We start from the raw sequence: 20,645 nt of genomic DNA on the forward strand, positions 1-20,645 counted from the left end.
CTCTGGCCTCCTCCTTACCTGCTCTCTCCCTGTTTTACCAGGATGCTTGGCTGTGAACAGACACCAATCCTGGCTCACTTAGAGGAAAGGAGTTTATTGGAAAGGTGTCGGATGGTTCACAGAATTGACAGGAGGGTTGGAGAACCAGGCTCAGGAAGTGGATGCAGGATCAGTACTTGCCTGGGGCTGAAGACGGAGGGGGATTCCCTGTAAATGGACACAGAAACTCTTTCAGGTGATGGAAATATTTTGTATCTTGACTGTGATGGTGGCTACCTGGGATGTATATGCTTGTCAGAACTCACCAAACTATACGCTTTATTTTTTTAAAATATATTTTATTGATTTCCCTACAGAGAGGAAGGGAGAGGGATAGACAGTTAGAAACATCGATGAGAGAGAAACATCCATCAGCTGCCTCCTGCACACCCCCTACTTGGGATGTGCCCGCAACCAAGGCACATGCCCTTGACCGGAATCGAACCTGGGACCCTTGAGTCCGCAGGCCGACACTCTATCCACTGAGCCAAACCGGTTTCGGCAAACTATACGCTTTAAATGAGTGCAGTTTATTAATTGTAAATTATATATCAGGTTGATATTTTAAAAAGGGGCACCTGCTTCATTTCATAATTTTTAAAAGTATGAAGAGGCCAAGTGTTTGAGAAAGCAACGGCGGGTCCTCCCCAGACCAGTTTTATGAGATTTAGGGTGATGTTACTGACTCTATCCCTGGTTCTCTAGGTTTCTTGTTGATTCTCTTTACTACCCAATAGTATTTGTTTTGTTGTTTTTTTTATTATAACAGGTTTATTGAGATTCAGTAGTTTTGAGTATGTTCGCAGAGTGCACAACCATCATCACAATCAGTTTTAGAACATTTTCATCACCCCAGGAAGAAAGCTCTTACCCTTTAGCAGTCACTCCCATTTCTCCCTAGTCCCCCATATTAGTTTGCTAGGGCTGCCATAACCAAGTACTACAACCTGGGTGGCTTAAAGCAACAGAAATTTATTCTCTCTCAGTTGTGGAGACTAGGAGTCATCCAAAATCAAGGTGCTGGCAGGACCATGCTCTCTCCCTAGACTCTGCAGGAGAACCTGTTCTGTGCTTTTCTCTGAGCCACTCAAGTTGCCGGCAATTCTTGGTGTTCCTTGGCTTGTAGATGCATCACGTATTTATATCGTAATTATACCTGCAAGAATCCTTATAAGGTCACATTTACAGGTAGGGGTTAGGACTTTAACATATCTTTGTTTGGGGGGGGGGACATAATTCAACTTGCAACACCCTCTTATCCCTAGGCAACCACTAATCTACTGTCCATTTATGGGTTTACCTATGGATATTTCATATAAGTGTAATTATATAATATGTAGTCTTTGCCCTAACCGGTTTGGCTCAGTGGATAGAGTGTCAGCCTGCGGACTGAAGGGTCCCAGGTTCGATTCCGGTCAAGGGCATGTACCTTGGTTGAGGGTACATCCCCAGTAGGGGGTGTGCAGGAGGCAGCTGATGGATGTTTCTCTCTCATTGATGTTTCTAACTCTCTCTCTCTCTCCCTTCCTCTCTGAAAAAAATCAATAAAATATATTTTTAATAATAATAATATGTAGTCTTTTCTGACTAGCTTCTCTCAAATAGCATAAAGTTTTAAGGTTCATCTATGTTGTAGCATATTGTATCAATACTTCATTTCATTTTATTCCAAATAACATTCCATAATACGGCCCTGGCTGGATAGCTCAGTTTAAAGCATCATCCGTCTGATATGCTAAGGTTATGGGTTCGATCCCCTGTCAGGACAACCAATCTATATATATAAAATCCTAAGCGACCAGACGGTAGCTATGACGCGCATTGACCACCTGGGGACAGACGCTCAAAGCAGGAGCTGCCCCCTGGTGGTCAGTGTGATCCCACAGCCAACCTCCTGTGGCTGGCCAACCTCTCGCAGTCCCTCCCCCTGGCCGGCTGGCCCCGATTGGCCCTGATCGGGACTGGGCGAGAGGGCCCCAATTGGCCCCGATCGCCAGCCAGGCCAAGGGACCCCACCTGTGCATGAATTCGTGCACCAGACCTCTAGTAAGTGTATACTAGTAAGTGGGTGGAACAACAAATGGATGTTTCTATCTCTCTCTGTGTCTCATTCTCTCTCTGTCTCTCTTTCCCCTTCCTCTCTCTCTCTAAAATCAATAAATAAAAAAATTTGAAAAGAGATATCTTTATTTAAAAAATTCCATAGTATGAATATACCACATTTTGTTTATTCATTCATTAGTTGATGGACATTTGAGTTGTTTCCACTCTGGCTGTTATGAATAGTGGCATTGTGAGCATTTATGTACACATTTTTGTGTGTACATATGTTTTTATTTCTCTTGGGTATATGCCTAGTAGTGGAATGATAACTCTACATTTAACTTTATGAGGACCTGGCAAACTGTTTTCCAGAGCACCTACACCCTTTTACATCCCTACCAATAGTGGAATGTAAAATTCCAATTTCTCCACATCCTTTTGAACACTTGTTATTATCTGTTTTTTTAATTACTAGCCACCCTAGTGAGTTTGAAGTGGTATCTCATTGTGGTTTTGATTTGTATTTCTCTGATTACTAATGATATTGAACATCTTTTCATGTGCTTATTCCCATATTCTTTTTTTATCATCATTTTCCTCCACCTTTAAAAAAATGTATTGTCTAGAGAAACCAAGATGGCGGCATAGGTTAAACACCTAACCTGCAGCCGGGCACAACAATTTCAAAAATACAACTAGAGGTCAGAACGGACATCGTCCAGAATCACAGGAGAGCTGGCGGACTGAAATGCCCACAGCTGGGGGGAAGGAGAAGGCCACGGGGACAGTCGGGGAAGCCGTAAAAGCCTGAGGTATGGAGAAACGGGCGGAGACACGAGCACACGCGCCTGCGGGGAGGATGGAACCGGAGAGGAGGGGGCGGCTGATGACCTGGCCGGAGTTCACTGGCAGGAAGGAGATAAAGGCTCCGGAGTGCGCTGAGCGCCGGCTCCGATTGCACTGAACCCCATTCCGGGCGAAACCCTGGGAAACTCACTCACTTTCGCAACTCCGCCGCCCCCGCAGGCCGCCCGGCCCGGGACGCTGGGGACGCCGCCGCAGCGGCGGCGCCCGGAGCCCTGCGGCCTCCCAGCACCCGTCCCCGCCGCGCAGCCCCCGCGCGCCTGGTCCCGCGGGCCGCACGCCCCGCACACCGGACGGAGGCCCGGGCGCCCTCTCCGTGCACCTCCCGGCGGCGCTAGACTTCAGTAGAGTTGACTGAATTCAAGGGATTAAAAAGTATAAATTGGGGGGACGCCGCGGCGGCGACGTCCGGAACACGGTGATGGCGGTGCCTGGAGCTCGGCGGCCGCCCAGCGCCCGTCCCAGCCGCGCAGCCCTCGCGCGCCTGGTTCCGCGGGACGCGCGCACCGCGCACCGGACGGAGGCCCGGGCGCCCTCTCCGTGCACCTCCCGGCGGCGCTAGACTTCAGTAGAGTTGACTGAATTCAAGGGATTAAAAAGTATAAATTGGGGGGACGCCGCGGCGGCGACGTCCGGAACACGGTGATGGCGGTGCCTGGAGCTCGGCGGCCGCCCAGCGCCCGTCCCAGCCGCGCAGCCCTCGCGCGCCTGGTTCCGCGGGACACGCGCACCACGCACCGGACGGAGGCCCGGGCGCCCTTTCCGTGCACCTCCCGGCGGCGCTAGACTTCAGTAGAGTTGACTGAATTCAAGGGATTAAAAAGTATAAATTGGGGGGACGCCGCGGCGGCGACGTCCGGAACACGGTGATGGCGGTGCCTGGAGCTCGGCGGCCGCCCAGCGCCCGTCCCAGCCGCGCAGCCCTCGCGCACCTGGTTCGGCGGGACGCACGCACCGCGCACCGGACGGAGGCCCGGGCGCCCTTTCCCTGCACCTCCCGGCGGCGCTAGACTTCAGTAGAGTTGACTGAAATGAAGGGATTAAGAAGTACAAATTGAGAAGTTTGAAAAAGATGGCGGCGGTGGTTAAAGGCTGTTCTGTTGCCTCGCACCCAGCGAAATCGGAGGGGATGAGGTGTGGAGGTGCGTGGGTCTGGCTGGTGGCGGGGGAAAGGGGCTTTTGTTCCAAACCTAAGGGAGATTAGCTCTCCATCACCCTGAAACCCATCTTCTGGCGAACCCCGGGAGACCCAGATGCCTGCGGGGAGAGGCGGGTCTCTTGCAGAGGTGCGCCCAGCAATCAGTGTTTGCTGCGCTGGAGTGCGGAACGAGGGGACTTAGATACATGGAAGGCAGAAGGACCAGACTCACAGCCATCGAGGCTCGCCGCACCATGGCCTGTTGGCGCCCTGAGACCCCGCCCCGCCCTGGGACCCGCCCCGCATGTTTTGAAGACCTGCCCCGCAAGTCTTGCAGGCACACCTGCGCCCCAAGCAACGGCTTATGCATGTGGGTGGCCTGCCCTCTGGCAGCGGACCAGATGATCTGCTGTTCTAGTCGGACTGCTCCAGGGCCACTCAGACAGGAGGAAGAAACTACAGTTTTTGCTGTAATCCTTGCTGAGTGCCTAAGGCAGTAGCTGATCTACACCCCATTGGAGACCCAGAAACGAGGGCATCTAGTGGTCTGTGGGAGATGACACCAGATTTCAACCACGTGCATAAGGGACACATTCAACGGGAATATTCAGTGAGCGCCAAAGCTTTGCTGCACCAAGACCCGGCCCATAAACGTGTCTCCTGCACAGCAACTCTTCCTTTATAGACAAAGAGAGCCCCCCCAGTGACACCAACAACAATCAAGACTTAACTATACAAAGGAGGACCAAGATGGAGGCATAGGGCGGAAGCCTGATTGTTGCCTACCACAACAACTTTGAGACTACGACAAGAGAGCAGAGCAGACACCATCCAAGACCACCATAGGGCTGGCTGAGTAGATGCTCTACAACTAGAATAAAAGAGGGGTATGTGGGATGATGCTGATGCCGGTGACCCAAAGACCACACTTTAAGAACTACAGCTCAGGCGACACAAAAGAACTATGGCTCAGGCGATACAACAGCGGCCTGGAACGTGCTCGGCGCAGTTCCCCCGGCGGTCTCCGGCTGAGGGGACGGCTCCACTGGCAGCCAAGCACGGACAGACGAGCCCCTATGAGACATGGGGTGGGAGACTCCGCGCTTGCTGACCTCTGAGTCCGTCAAGAATCTCAACGCCCCGGAAGCGGCCAGGTGCGCATGCTCGGCGACCGGCCACCTATGCAGACCCAAGGGCCGACCCAGCGACGCCAGACTGGCCCACCGCCATGCACCGGGTGCACCGGAACTTCGCCGAGCCGCCGCCCGACGAGTTCTGCAGCAGCCATACTGGAGCTCTGGAAGGATGGCCAGGGGAATTGCTGAGGGGGGATTGACCGGCAGGAATTGGGATCGGGAAGACGGGGGCCCCGCTGAGACCCGGGTGCGGGCGGGGTTGCGCGCCTCTGGACTCGGGTGTGGTCACACGCCTCTGGGTATAAGTGAGGCCTCACGTCCCTGGGTCTAGGTGAGGCCACATGCCCCTGGGCCCAGGTGAGGCCGGACTCCGGGTCCGGGTGAGGCCAAGTGCCCCTGGACCCGGATGACGCTGGACCCCATGCCCGGGCGAGGCCAAGCGCCCCTGGGTCTGGGAGAGCCCACACACCCCTGGGTCCAGGCGAGACCATGTGTCCCTGGATCCGGGTGAGGCTGCGTGCACCTAGGCCCGGGTGAGGCCACGTGCCCCTGGGTCTGGGAGAGGCCAAGCGTCCCTGGGTCCGGGTGAGACCATGCGTCCCTGGATCCGGATGAGGCCTCGTGCACCTAGGCCCGGGTGAGCCCAAGTGGCCCTGGGTCTGGGAGAGGCCAAGCGTCCCTGGGTCCGGGTGAGACCATGTGTCCCTGGATCCGGGTGATGCCTTGTGCACCTAGGCCCGGGTGAGCCCAAGTGGCCCTGGGTCTGGGAGAGGCCAAGCGTCCCTGGGTCCGGGTGAGACCATGTGTCCCTGGATCCGGGTGAGGCCTCGTGCACCTAGGCCCGGGTGAGCCCACGTGGCCCTGGGTCTGGGAGAGGCCAAGCGTCCCTGGGTCCGGGTGAGACCATGCGTCCCTGGATCCGGATGAGGCCTCGTGCACCTAGGCCCGGGTGAGCCCAAGTGGCCCTGGGTCTGGGAGAGGCCAAGCGTCCCTGGGTCCGGGTGAGACCATGTGTCCCAGGATCTGAGTGAGGCCTCGTGCACCTAGGCCCGGGTGAGCCCAAGTGGCCCTGGGTCGGGGAGAGGCCAAGCGTCCCTGGGTCCGGGTGAGACCATGTGTCCCTGGATCCGGGTGAGGCCTCGTGCACCTAGGCCCGGGTGAGCCCAAGTGGCCCTGGGTCTGGGAGAGGCCAAGCGTCCCTGGGTCCGGGTGAGACCATGCGTCCCTGGATCCGGATGAGGCCTCGTGCACCTAGGCCCGGGTGAGCCCAAGTGGCCCTGGGTCGGGGAGAGGCCAAGCGTCCCTGGGTCCGGGTGAGACCATGTGTCCCTGGATCCGGGTGAGGCCTCGTGCACCTAGGCCCGGGTGAGCCCAAGTGGCCCTGGGTCTGGGAGAGGCCAAGCATCCCTGGGTCCGGGTGAGACCATGTGTCCCAGGATCCGGGTGAGCCCTCGTGCACCTAGGCCCGGGTGAGCCCAAGTGGCCCTGGGTCTGGGAGAGGCCAAGCATCCCTGGGTCCGGGTGAGACCATGTGTCCCTGGATCCGGGTGAGGCCTCGTGCACCTAGGCCCGGGTGAGCCCAAGTGGCCCTGGGTCTGGGAGAGGCCAAGCGTCCCTGGGTCCGGGTGAGACCATGTGTCCCTGGATCCGGGTGAGGCCTCGTGCACCTAGGCCCGGGTGAGCCCAAGTGGCCCTGGGTCTGGGAGAGGCCAAGCATCCCTGGGTCCGGGTGAGACCATGTGTCCCAGGATCCGGGTGAGGCCTCGTGCACCTAGGCCCGGGTGAGCCCAAGTGGCCCTGGGTCTGGGAGAGGCCAAGCGTCCCTGGGTCCGGGTGAGACCATGTGTCCCTGGATCCGGGTGAGGCCTCGTGCACCTAGGCCCGGGTGAGCCCAAGTGGCCCTGGGTCTGGGAGAGGCCAAGCATCCCTGGGTCCGGGTGAGACCATGTGTCCCAGGATCCGGGTGAGGCCTCGTGCACCTAGGCCCAGGTGAGCCCAAGTGGCCCTGGGTCTGGGAGAGGCCAAGCGTCCCTGGGTCCGGGTGAGACCATGCGTCCCTGGATCCGGATGAGGCCTCGTGCACCTAGGCCCGGGTGAGCCCAAGAGGCCCTGGGTCTGGGAGAGGCCAAGCGTCCCTGGGTCCGGGTGAGACCATGTGTCCCTGGATCCGGATGAGGCCTCGTGCACCTAGGCCCGGGTGAGCCCAAGTGGCCCTGGGTCTGGGAGAGGCCAAGCGTCCCTGGGTCCGGGTGAGACCATGTGTCCCTGGATCTGGGTGAGGCCTCGTGCACCTAGGCCCGGGTGAGCCCAAGTGGCCCTGGGTCTGGGAGAGGCCAAGCGTCCCTGGGTCCGGGTGAGACCATGTGTCCCTGGATCCGGGTGAGGCCTCGTGCACCTAGGCCCGGGTGAGCCCAAGTGGCCCTGGGTCTGGGAGAGGCCAAGCGTCCCTGGGTCCGGGTGAGACCGTGTGTCCCAGGATCCGGGTGAGGCCTCGTGCACCTAGGCCCGGGTGAGCCCAAGTGGCCCTGGGTCTGGGAGAGGCCAAGCGTCCCTGGGTCCGGGTGAGACCGTGTGTCCCAGGATCCGGGTGAGGCCTCGTGCACCTAGGCCCGGGTGAGCCCAAGTGGCCCTGGGTCTGGGAGAGGCCAAGCGTCCCTGGGTCCGGGTGAGACCATGCGTCCCTGGATCCGGATGAGGCCTCGTGCACCTAGGCCCGGGTGAGCCCAAGAGACCCTGGGTCTGGGAGAGGCCAAGCGTCCCTGGGTCCGGGTGAGACCATGTGTCCCTGGATCCGGGTGAGGCCTCGTGCACCTAGGCCCGGGTGAGCCCAAGTGGCCCTGGGTCTGGGAGAGGCCAAGCATCCCTGGGTCCGGGTGAGACCATGTGTCCCAGGATCCGGGTGAGGCCTCGTGCACCTAGGCCCGGGTGAGCCCAAGTGGCCCTGGGTCTGGGAGAGGCCAAGCATCCCTGGGTCCGGGTGAGACCATGTGTCCCAGGATCCGGGTGAGGCCTCGTGCACCTAGGCCCGGGTGAGCCCAAGTGGCCCTGGGTCTGGGAGAGGCCAAGCGTCCCTGGGTCCGGGTGAGACCATGCGTCCCTGGATCCGGATGAGGCCTCGTGCACCTAGGCCCGGGTGAGCCCAAGTGGCCCTGGGTCTGGGAGTGGCCAAACGTTCCTGGGTCTGGGTGTGACCATGTGTCCCTGGATCCGAGTGAGGCCTCGTGAACCTAGGCCCGGGTGAGGCCACGTGCCCCTGGGTCTGGGAGAGGCCAAGCGTCCCTGGGTCCGGGTGAGACCATGCGTCCCTGGATCCGGATGAGGCCTCGTGCACCTAGGCCCGGGTGAGCCCAAGAGGCCCTGGGTCTGGGAGAGGCCAAGCGTCCCTGGGTCCGGGTGAGACCATGTGTCCCTGGATCCGGGTGAGGCCTCGTGCACCTAGGCCCGGGTGAGCCCAAGTGGCCCTGGGTCTGGGAGAGGCCAAGCATCCCTGGGTCCGGGTGAGACCATGTGTCCCAGGATCCGGGTGAGCCCTCGTGCACCTAGGCCCGGGTGAGCCCAAGTGGCCCTGGGTCTGGGAGAGGCCAAGCGTCCCTGGGTCCGGGTGAGACCATGCGTCCCTGGATCCGGATGAGGCCTCGTGCACCTAGGCCCGGGTGAGCCCAAGTGGCCCTGGGTCTGGGAGTGGCCAAACGTTCCTGGGTCTGGGTGTGACCATGTGTCCCTGGATCCGAGTGAGGCCTCGTGAACCTAGGCCCGGGTGAGGCCACGTGCCCCTGGGTCTGGGAGAGGCCAAGAGTCCCTGGGTCCGGGTGAGACCATGTGTCCCTGGATCCGGATGAGGCCTCGTGCACCTAGGCCCGGGTGAGCCCAAGTGGCCCTGGGTCTGGGAGAGGCCAAGCGTCCCTGGGTCTGGGAGAGACCATGCGTCCCTGGATCCAGGTGAGGCCTTGTGCAACTAAGCCCGGGTGAGGCCACGTGCCCCTGGGTCTGGGAGAGGCCAAGTGTCCTTGGGTACGGGTGAAGCCTGATCCTGGGTCCGGGTGAGGCCGTGCGCCCCTGGATCCATCCGGGTGAGGCTGGGTCCCAGGCCCGGGTGAGACCACGCGCCCCTTGGGTATGGGTAAGGCCACGTGCCCCTTAGTCCAGGTGACGCCGTGCCCCTGGGATCGGCCGAGACCAAACCAGAGGGAGTCAGACCTCCATTACCACCATTTGTCCACCATCCAGAGCGGAGGGGTCAGTGCTGACATGTACACATAAGGAACTACTGGACATCGAAATTGGGTCTCAAAAGAACTGTTGGTCCAGGGGGAAGCTCGCTACAGATTGATTCATTTGCCTGTCAGCATAAATATTATTGCTCGTCTCACATTCAGTTCTTATTAGTATATATCTAGTGACATTTGATCTCGTTCATCTAGAGGAAATGATGAACAACATAGACTGAGGAACAAGAACAGAACCAGAAGCAAGGAGGCATCGATCGGACTACCGGGCCTCAGAGGGAGGATACGGGAGGGTAGGGGGAGGGTGGGGGGGAGGGGGAGAGTTCAACCAAAGGACCTGTATGCATGCATATAAGCCTATCCAACGGTTAAGTTCAACAGGGGATTGGGGCATGCGTGGGGAGAGGGGTGGGATGGGAATGGGGGGATGAGGACAAATATGTGACACCTTAATCAATAAAGAAATTAAAAAAAAAAAAAAAGAAATTAAAAAAAAAAAAATGTATTGTCTAAAGTTTTACATATGTCTTCTTTTTCCCCAATTTACCCTATTCCCATATTCTTTTAATAAATTCCTCCTCTTAAATCAGCCAGAATTTTCTGTTATGTTTTTGTTGCTTACAACTACAAATCTCTCAATCTATCATGAAAGTCTCCCTGAGAGTTGTCTGTCCTCTAAATTCATTGTGGGCCTAACAAAGGAGTTCTGTCAGGGTCCTTTGAGTCCTCCTCAAAGGTCCCTGAAGACTCCATGGGTACAGGAATTTCTTTCACAGAGACCCTCCACGGTCACTAAGGCCCTAGCTAGCATTTACTAACTAATTCAATCTTCAGTAAACACTCACTGACTCTCCCTACCCACCCCGTGCCTGGCTCTGTGCCTGGGGTCCTGCCTTCAAGGAGCGCATCACCTGCTACAGAAGGCGGACGTGGTCATAGTCTGTTACTGCTTCTAGTAATCAGTGCTGCTGCAGAGGAAAAATGGAAGGGCTCTCTGTCCGTAGGGACAGGAGGCCTCTCAGAGATGGAGATAGCAGAGGCAAGTCCCAGAGGATGAGCAGGAGATAGCCAGGTGAAGGGGCGGGGCATGTTGTGGTGCTCAATAAATGTCTCAGTTGTCTTGACAGTGTTTCTCAGTGGTTAGAGCATCAGCCCCTTACCCCCACCGCACCAAAGGGTTCCAGTTTGCTCTCTGCCATCAGTTGGGGCGCGTGTGGGAGGCAACCAGTAGATGTGACTCCTCTCACATCAATGTTTCTCTTACTCTCTCTCTTTTTCTCTTTACCCCTCCCTCCTTTCCACTCTCTCTGAAAAGCAATTGGAAAATAAATTCTCAGGTGAGGATTAACAAAAAGACAAACAAACAAACAAACAAACAAAACCACAAATGTCTATGTCTTAGAGGAAAGAGGAACAACTTTGTATTACTGAGGATATAAGTTCAATTGCTATAATGATAATCTCACATGACCTAAATAGATCTTCTTCTTCTTCTTCTTCTTCTTCTTCTTCTTCTTCTTCTTCTTCTTCTTCTTCTTCTTCTTCTTTTCTTCTTCTCCTTCTCCTTCTTCTTCTTCTTCTTCTTCTTCTTCTTCTTCTTCTTCTTCTCCTTCTTCTTCTTCTTTTTTAAGAACTTCTTTAACAGTTCAAGTGTAAGCAGTCCAAATGGGAGTATAAATTATCTATTTCTGCATAAAAAGTTATCCCAAAACTTAGTGGCCTAAAATAGTAGACATCATCTCACATGTTTTCAGTCGTTAAGTATTTGGAAGTGGCGTCACTAAGAATTTTGGATTAAGGTTCTCATTAGGTTGCAGTCAAGACGTCAGCCAGAGCTGCAGTAGTCTGCAGGACTCGACAGGAAGCTTGGTTGTTGGCAGGAGGTCTCAGTTCCTCATGGTGTGAATTTGTCCTCATGACATGGAAGCTGGCTTCCACTGAAACAAGTGATCCAAGAAAGAGCAAGGCTGAAGCCACAAAGCTTTTTCTTACCTAATTTCAGAAGTCACACTCTGTCAGGGGTGTGACTATCAGGAGGTAAAAATTATTGGGGGACATCTTGAAGGCTGGCTAACATAATCTGCTTCTTGACCCCAAGGCAAAATACCCTCCTCCACCCCCAAGTCCCTCAAAAGTCTTATCTCATTACAGCACCAACTTGAGATTCAGAATTGTATTATTTCAGCCAAGTTTAGATGTAAATGAACCTCCTTGGGTACAGTTCCTTCAGTAATCTCATCAAGTATTAGTTGTGCTTTATCTGAACATCTACAAATGAGTGACCCACCCAACATACCATGGTAGCACAGGTCTAGGATAACCATGATAAACTCTCTTACTCACAGAGGGAGGAAACAGGAGGCACACAGGAGTCACTGGTCCATAGCAATTCTGAAATCAAGCGGGGCACACATTGATTTTGAAATTGAGCAGTTCCATAATTCAGCCCCCACTTGGGAATACTTCTCTGTGAGTATTGCTTCTGCCTCTGAGCCATCCTTCCTTTTTCATGAAAGGTAGCCAATGTTTGCAGCTGTGTAGTTTTTCCAGTCAATTTTCTGTTTGTTTAAGTTTAGGAGTCTAAAACCTTCTTTTTATTTTATGTTGTCTCTGTCCCTTTCAAATGTAGGCATTTGAGTTCGTGACACATGGTTTAGACAAAAAGGTCATGTGGGGAAAAATAAAATCTGGGAACTTCCAGGAGTTCAATATGACAGCGCATTGGGAATATTTATTGATATTCTGGGGTATAAATGTAAATCTAACCAAATTTCAAAGAACTGAAATTATATAGAGATCTCAATAATAACTATTGGGTTATACTAGAAATAAAAAACAAAAAGAAAACTAGAAATATCCTAAATTTTTTTGGAAATTGAATAATACACTACTAAATAATCCATGGATTTAAACAACAACAACAACACTATAGCTCTGGCTGGTATGGCTCAGTTGGTTGGAGTGCTGTCCTGTACACAGGAAGGTGGTGGTTCGATTCCTGGTCAGGGCATGTGCCCAGGTTGCAGGTTTGATCCCAATCAGGGCGCGTGGGGTGTGTGTGTGTGTGTTTCTCTCTCACATCAATGTTTTTCCTTTTCTCTCCCTCCCTGCCTCTCTCTCAGGTAAAAAAACACTGATTATAGACATTGGAAAATATTTTAATTAAATGAAAATAAAGCCATGCTTAAAGTGAAATTTATGGCTTTAAATGTATATATTAGAAAGGAAAAATGGCTGAAATTCAATGATCTAAATATCAACTTCAAGGAGTTAGGAAAAAACATCCAGAAATTAAATCCAAATAAAGTTAAGGAAGAAAAACAATAGAATAAGTTAATAAAATAGAAAACAAAGACATGAAAGAGTGATCAAAATAACCAATTAAGCTACTAACATTAATAAACTTCTGATGAAGTTAAAAAAAGAGGTGATACACTATTACTTCAGAAATGAAGAGAACCATCACTACAGATCCAATATTTATCAAAAAGATAATGAAAGGATGTTATAAATAATTACATTCCAACAAATTTGAAAATTCAGATGAAAAGATGAAATGGACACATTTTTAGAAAAACACAGCCTACTAAAACTGACACAAAAAGAAATAGAAAAACTGAGCAGTCCTGTTTCTATTAAAGAAATTGATATGTTTTATTAAAAAAATTTCCTCACAAAGAAAACTCCAGGTTCAGATGCTTCCAGTGAATAGAAAAAGTGGAACTACTTCTCAACTTATTTTATGTGATCAGTAATTCCTAGATTAAAAAACCTAACAAGGACATTATCAGGAAGGGTAATTATAGGCCAAACAAAGATGCAAAAACACTAAAAGGAAAAAAAAAAAATCAGCCAACCAAATCCAAAGACCTATAAATAGTATAATACTATACAACCAACTTGTGTTTATTCCAGAAATACAAGGTCGATTACACACTTGAAAATTAATCAACATCATTTACCTTACTTATAGAATAAGTTTTTAAAAAAATCATAGATCATCTCAAGAGATGTAGAAAAATCATTTGATAAAAGTCACCATCCATTTATGATAAAATCATTTTCAAACTAAATAGAAGGGAACTTTATCTGAAAAAGAGCATGCACATACACACACACACACACACACACACACACAAAACCCATGTCAAGCATCATTTTTACTGGTGAAATATAAAAATAGGATTCCCATTATCACCACTTGTATTCAAGATTGTACTAGAGGGCCTCACCAGTGAAATAACAAGAAAAAATTTAAATTAGGAAAAAGAAGTAAAAGTGCCATTATATGAGGACAGGGGCTTGGCCTGATTCTTCTGCCATGGCCTGCTACAGAGTAAGTGTTTGGTGGATAACTGCTGAGTGGACAGATGGAGCAATGGATGGACAAAGAGAATGTTAAGTAGTGAGGCCCCAAGGCAGGGGCCTTCACTACATGGGCACTGACAATTACATAGTCAACAACAACAACAAAAACATAAAATAAAACTATGGCAGTAAAATTGCACACAGTGAAATTTTTATTGACAAAAAATTCAGAGAAATATTCTTGGTAAAATGTAGATCAGCAAAGATTTGGCCTGCCTCCGTTTCTATTTTCTCTCTAGGAGCTTCAGCAGAGAAGTCAGGATATTTGGTCTCCTGTTTTGACCCTAAGGATGATTTTGTCTTGTGAATACAGATTTTTAGATTGAGTTATATCAGATTGATTACTTTTCACTGCACTGAGAAAATATTTCCCAGAACAAATGCCATTGAGTCAGTTCAGTAACTTTGATTTTTTACATAGCCTATTAAATCTATTTCCAGCTAATCCATTTTCACTTAAAATTGAGCTATAATTATTTTCATCTGAAAAATAACCTTCTGTATAAATTTTATTATGATGATTCAATTGTCAGTCAATTATAAAAATCCGTATCACAGTTTAATAATTAAAGCTTCTGTCATTATAAGTTATCTTTTACAGTTGTTATTTCTATGTCCTATCAAGTCCACTTTTCCTGGGACAAATTTTTCGAATCTACGTTTTGTCTGAAATATTTGTTTTATTTTTCCATCAATTTTTAGTCAATAAGTAATTTCATTGTGTACAATTTAGCTGTTGTCAGTTTCATTTTTTCTCTTGATTATGTAGTGGGTATAAATCTTACTCCACAAACTTAGGGGAGTAAGAAATGACATATTACTTTATTGAATTTAAATCAAATTAAGTCCAGCTTATGTCCTGGTCATTATTTGGGATCCTTCCCTTGCAAAGGATCTGGGGTATTATGTAGAAAAAGAATATTTGGGGAGTCCCCTTTTATGGTTAGTAGATACCAATGTACTTCTGTCTACCATATCCTACTCCTCTTCACTTCCAGAGAACAAGCCACACGCATGTCCAAGCCCAAACGCTATAATGAATGTTTCCAGTTGAGGACATGGCAGTAAAGTGAGCAGAAACGATTTCCCCAATCTTGCAGCCTCTAAGTGACTGAGCTGGGATATGAATCCAGATCTGGCTTCCTCATATCTGTGTACTTTGTATGACACCAAAGTTCTGAACACTGATTTGAAGTATGCGCCATCCCAGGAGACAGGGCAAGAACTAAGAACGCAATAAGTGTTAAAAAGAGAAAAGGCACAGATTTAAAGACAATGGATGTTAACACTAATTTTCCAGAGCTGCTATTAGAGATGACAAATGAAATGGAACTGATAAACATTTTCCCAAATAGGCTCCTTTGAATCTGTTTGGAGGACTTAAAATATGTGCCAATGACTTAATTTGTTGGGTTTCCAGCGTTATTGCTGTATTAGTTTCCTGGGGCTACCTTAACAAATTGCCACAAACTGGGTGGCTTCATACAATAGAAATTTGTTCTTTCCCAGTTGTGGAGGCCAGAAATCGGAAATGAAGGCATTGGCAGGATTGGTTCCTTCTGGAGGCTCTGAGGGAGAATCCCTCCATTTCTCTCTCCTAGCTCCTAGAGACTACTGGCAATCCCTGATGTTCTTTGGCTTGGGGTACATGATTACTTTCTGCTTTTCTCTTCCCACATGGCCTTCCCCTTGGTGTCTCTTCGTCTCAAATCCTCCTCTTCCTTCTCTTATGAAGACCCCCCTCATTGGATAAAGGGCTCACCTAAATCCAGGACTGATGTCATCCTGAGATTCTTAACTGCTAAGATCCTACTTCCAAATAAGGTCACATTCACAGGTATAGGTGTTAGAACTTGGACATACAGGCATAGCCCGGATATATTGAGGGTATGCCATCACAATAAAGTCAGTTGTAATTTTTTTGCTGGTGGAGGGTCTTGCCTTCAATTTGTAAAAGTGCAACATCTGTGGAATACAGTAAAGCGAAGGGCAATGAAAGGAAGTATGCCTGTATCTTTCTGGGGGACACAATTCAACCCACTATATTTGGTATGTGTGTGTTTTTTCTTTTAATTTATGAACTTGAGCAGCATAATTTATATAAAGGGTCCTCCTAACAGCAAACTTCTCTCTCAATTATCTTCTGACCTTTGTTAGAAACAACCTTCACGTCTGTCAGCTCTTAGAGCACGAAAAGCATCTGATACCATAATGACCTCTCTCATCTGCCTGGGGAGTTCTGCAAGGTCCGTCGTTTTATGGATAAGGAAGCAGGTACAGGAGAAGAACTGACCTGACCGAGGACACCCAATCCCGACTGAGATAGGATTTGAACCTAGGACGCAAGGCTCTTTCCTTCGGCGGCTGAATGGGAGCTTAGGTAGCTGCAATCAGTTCATGCAGATTTGTTTGTGATTTACTTTTGCTCTTTACTTAATGTTCGTTTTGCCCATGTGACTTAAATTTTTTTTCAGATTTATTGGGGCATTTTCCTCGTCATTTTAATTGACAAGGAATGTAATTGACAAGTATATGTAGTCGGTGTACTTGTCATGTTAATTGATTGATTCATTAATTCAACCTCCATTTACTAAAACTTTACACGGTGAGAATCTTGGGGCTGAACTGAGTGCCGGCCACAGAGATGAACCAAATCACCTTTGACCTTGTCCTTGAGGGCAGTAAACAGGCAATGAACATGACAGTGTGAGCAGGCAGTGGAAGCTCCGTGGGCCCCTAACCTGAGCAGGGGTCAGGAGAGGCTTCCTGACGACTGATTTACCAGTAGGTCTTAAAGGACAGGCACGATGCAATCTTACCCCTTTAATGTTGGTTATTAGAACTGGATATTAGGCTGGGCTTTTGATACCCACCTATCAAATGCTAGTGGTGTGTTACTAGTTTTCTAGCACCTTTGTCAAGCTAGCAGAGCAGGTTTATTGAACAGCCCTCATCACAAATGGCAGTAATGTCCATTCGACCAGTGTTGGGTCATTTACAAAACATGTTCACACGCCTTGCATCATTTGCTGTTACAAAAAGCTCTTTGAGAATGCTTTGTTTGCATGCAAATATTTTTCTTATTTCATAGGTTAGCTAAACTTAAATATTATAATTAAATTTTCCAACAAGATTATAGCAAAAGTTTAAAAATTAAATTAGGGCCCTGACCGGTTTGGCTCAGTGGATGGAGCGTCGGCCTGTGGACTGTAGGGCCCCAGGTTTGATTCCGGTCAAGGGCATGTGCCTTGGTTGCAGGCACATCCCCAGTGGGGAGTGTGTAGGAGGCAGCTGAATCGATGTTTCTCTCTCATTGATGTTTCTAACTCTATTCCTCTCCCTCTCCATTCCTTTCTGTAAAAAAATCAATAAAATATATACTTAAAAAAATAAAATAAAAATTAAATTAGGTAACTTTAGAACTTAGAATTATTCAAATTGCACTGAGAATTAAACCGGGGTCTGGTTTCTGATCCTAACTTGGCCAATCCCTTCCTCTCTCTGGGTCTCAGTTTCCTCTACTATAAAAGGGTCATGTGAAGGACATTTAGGCTGAAGGGTTAAATGAGATAATGGATCTTAGACACCAGCACAGCACCTGGCTCATTAAAGATCGGTTCTCCTAATCTGGTCTTTGTTGTCCATTTTCCTGCAATTCTTAAAGTAATACTCCAGCCCACACTTGTGCCAAGGCTCCTAAAGAGATGCTTTGAGAGAGAGAGTTCAGAGCCAGCTCATTAACATAGCTGCGATAAAACTATCTCACAGTCATCGTTAATCAGATAATAACAGGCAGAGGTTAGTGTTTTGACACAGTCATTTTGCCCCGGAGTTTGTTACAGTTCGGTTGCAGAAAAAAAATTGGATGTGGTAGAAATAATCAACACAAAATAAAACTGACAATGGCTAAAACTACATGTGGCAAAAATTTATTATGGATGGAAAAGCAAACTGAATGATCCCATCTTTGTTGATGGCATTGAACATTGCAAAGTTGACCCCTGGGAAAATTCCACTTGGTAGAAATAATCAACACAAAACAAAACTGACAATGGCTCAAATTGCTCCCAGGAAAAGGTGGAGATGGTGGAAATAATGACTAGAATTTCATAATGGCTGAAGTGATAATCAGTAAAAATTGATAAAGGTAGCTATTTGATTAATCTAATCTTTCTTTTAAAAGTGACAGAGAAAAGCATATATTTTGATGAAAATTCAATATAGAAAAATCTAGCCTGGCTGGCATGGCTTAGTGGTTGAGCATCAACCTGTGAACCAGGAGGTCATGGTTTGATTCCCGGTCAGGGCATATACTTGGTTGCAGGCTTGATCCCCAGTGTGGGATGTGCAGGAGGCAGCTGATCAATGATTCTTTCTTATCACTGACCAGAGGCCCAATGCACGAAACTCGTGCAAGGGACCTGGCCCCGCCACTGCTGCGGCCACCTCTGCCTCCACCGCCGCCCGCCCCTCCCAGCCCCGGCTTTGTCCGAAGGACGTCTGGTCTAATTAGCATATTATGCTTTTATTATGATAGATGTTGCTCTTTCTCTCTCCTCTCCCTTCCTCTCTGAAATCAATAAAAATATAAAAAATAAATAAAATAAAAATCTAGAAAAGTTAGAAATTGTTTAACTGTGCTGTTAAGTTTGATCAAATAATTGAATTGATACCCCTCCCCTGGGAAATGACCTCTAGGCCACTTCACAACGGACATCCCCTTTTGCTTAGACCACTTGCTAAGACCGTATCCCACGTGCTAAGACCATTATCTCTCCCCTGCGGACCTCCCAGGATCTGGACCTGCACAGAGAATTCTCTGCCCAGTAAAAGCCCGCCTAGAGTCTTTTAAAAACCTCTGACTCCTGTCTTTGGGTGCTGGTGCCATTTTGGGGCTCAGCCCATCTGGTATCCAGATGACCTAATAAATTCATAATCCCTCACCACTCTGGCCTCATGCATTCCTCCTTCGGCGACCCTAACATGTGCTATATAGAAAATTTATCAAGGAATTAAATTGGCTTAATAGAGTTAATTCTTTAAATACTTTATTTTATTTTGTTTTTTAAAAAAATATATTTTATTGATTTTTTACAGAGAGGAAGGGAGAGGGATAGAGAGTTAGAAACACCGATGAGAGAGAAACATCGATCAGCTGCCTCCTGCACACCCCTTACTGGGGATGTGCCCGCAACCAAGGTACATGCCCTTGACTGGAATCGAACCTGGGACTCTTCAGTCGGCAGGCCGATGCTCTATCCACTGAGCCAAACAAGTTAGGGCTAAATACTTTAATAAATTCATTAATAATAATTCTGAGTAAAGAGTATATATGCCAAGACTTGGCAGGGATTTGGAGAGATAATTCTCAAATTAGATGAAGGGTTTGGACTATAAATGGCACTTTACAATATTCAATATACTTTCATACATATTGTTTTATTGGATTCTTCTAATAATCTTATGAGGTGACAGGGTAGGAATTATTCTTTCCATTTACAGATATAAACACTGAGGTTCAGAAAAGGGTTTACTAAAGGTCACCCAGCATGCTCATGGCAAAGTCTAATTCAGGATCTGATTCCCAGACTCCTAGTCCAGTAAGCTTCCGCATACTGATTCCCCCTAACTCAAATGGTCCTTTACTCACAGGACAGAGCAGATAGATCCCTTCTAATTTTCATCACCCAGCCCCCACTTTCTGCCATTCGGAGAAGTAGGGAAAAGGAGGAGGGAAAAGGGTTTAGAAGAGAGGATGGCCAAAGCAATTCAGAGAGGGGAAAGGACATGTCAACATGTCCTAGGCACTTTTCTTACTATTCGAAGAGGACAGTAGAATAGGATGTTTTTTGGAGGCGGGGGTAGAATTTTAAGGCTGGGAGAATAGGATGAAAAATGAGATACGAAGTTTGAAGAAAGACAGTGCCTGATATACTTTGGGAAAGTGATTCCTAAGGGATAGGGGTGTAACTCGAGTTAGGTGGGGTGAAGCTGATGGATGGGCTGCAGCAGGACTGTTAAACTCTGACCTAGGCACATGGGTTTTCTCTGGTAGGCCTGCCGTCCTCCTGTGGGCTGGCTAGTGGAGCTCAAATGTTCTGGTATTTCTTTTTCTTTTTTTTTTTTAATATATTTTATTGATTTTCCACAGAGAGGAAGAGAGAGGGACAGAGAGTCAGAAACATCGATGAGAGAGAAACATCGATCAGCCGCCCCCCGCACACCCCCCACTGGGGATGTGCCCGCAACCAAGGCACATGCCCTTGACCGGAATCGAACCCGGGACCCCTCAGTCCGCAGGCCGACGCTCTATCCACTGAGCCAAACCGGTTTCGGCAAATGTTCTGGTATTTCTTGTACAACACTGCAGAATAATGACATGAAATCTAAAATACTGTAATTGAATTCAAGATTTATGCTAAATCAGAGATTATCTGACACCCCATTTAATATTCTAGGAGAACCGAACACAGAAAGGAAAACAAAATTGTTTTAAGAGTAAGACATTTATTCAGTCCATAGAGAATGCTTTGTTTAAGTAGAGCTTTGTAGAGCCTTTACAATAACTGTTCCTCCAGCCTCACTCCCTCTCCCCACAGTGATCTCTGGTCCACAGATTAGAAACCACTGCTATAAGAATTCAGATGTAAGGAAAATCAGTGTGCCTAAAATATGTTCTAGGGGAGGCAGGATTTTGTCCTGAGCTTTAAGATTCAGTAGGCAATAAGGGTTCAGAAAGACCTGAAGAAGGAAAACTTTGAGAAGAGACAATGAAAATTGAGAAAATCCTCCTGCTCATGTAATGTTCTTTTATGAATTTTAAGTGGACAA

Source organism: Eptesicus fuscus, chromosome 13, assembly GCF_027574615.1.
Source record: "Eptesicus fuscus isolate TK198812 chromosome 13, DD_ASM_mEF_20220401, whole genome shotgun sequence".
Taxonomy (NCBI): Eukaryota; Metazoa; Chordata; class Mammalia; order Chiroptera; family Vespertilionidae; genus Eptesicus; species Eptesicus fuscus.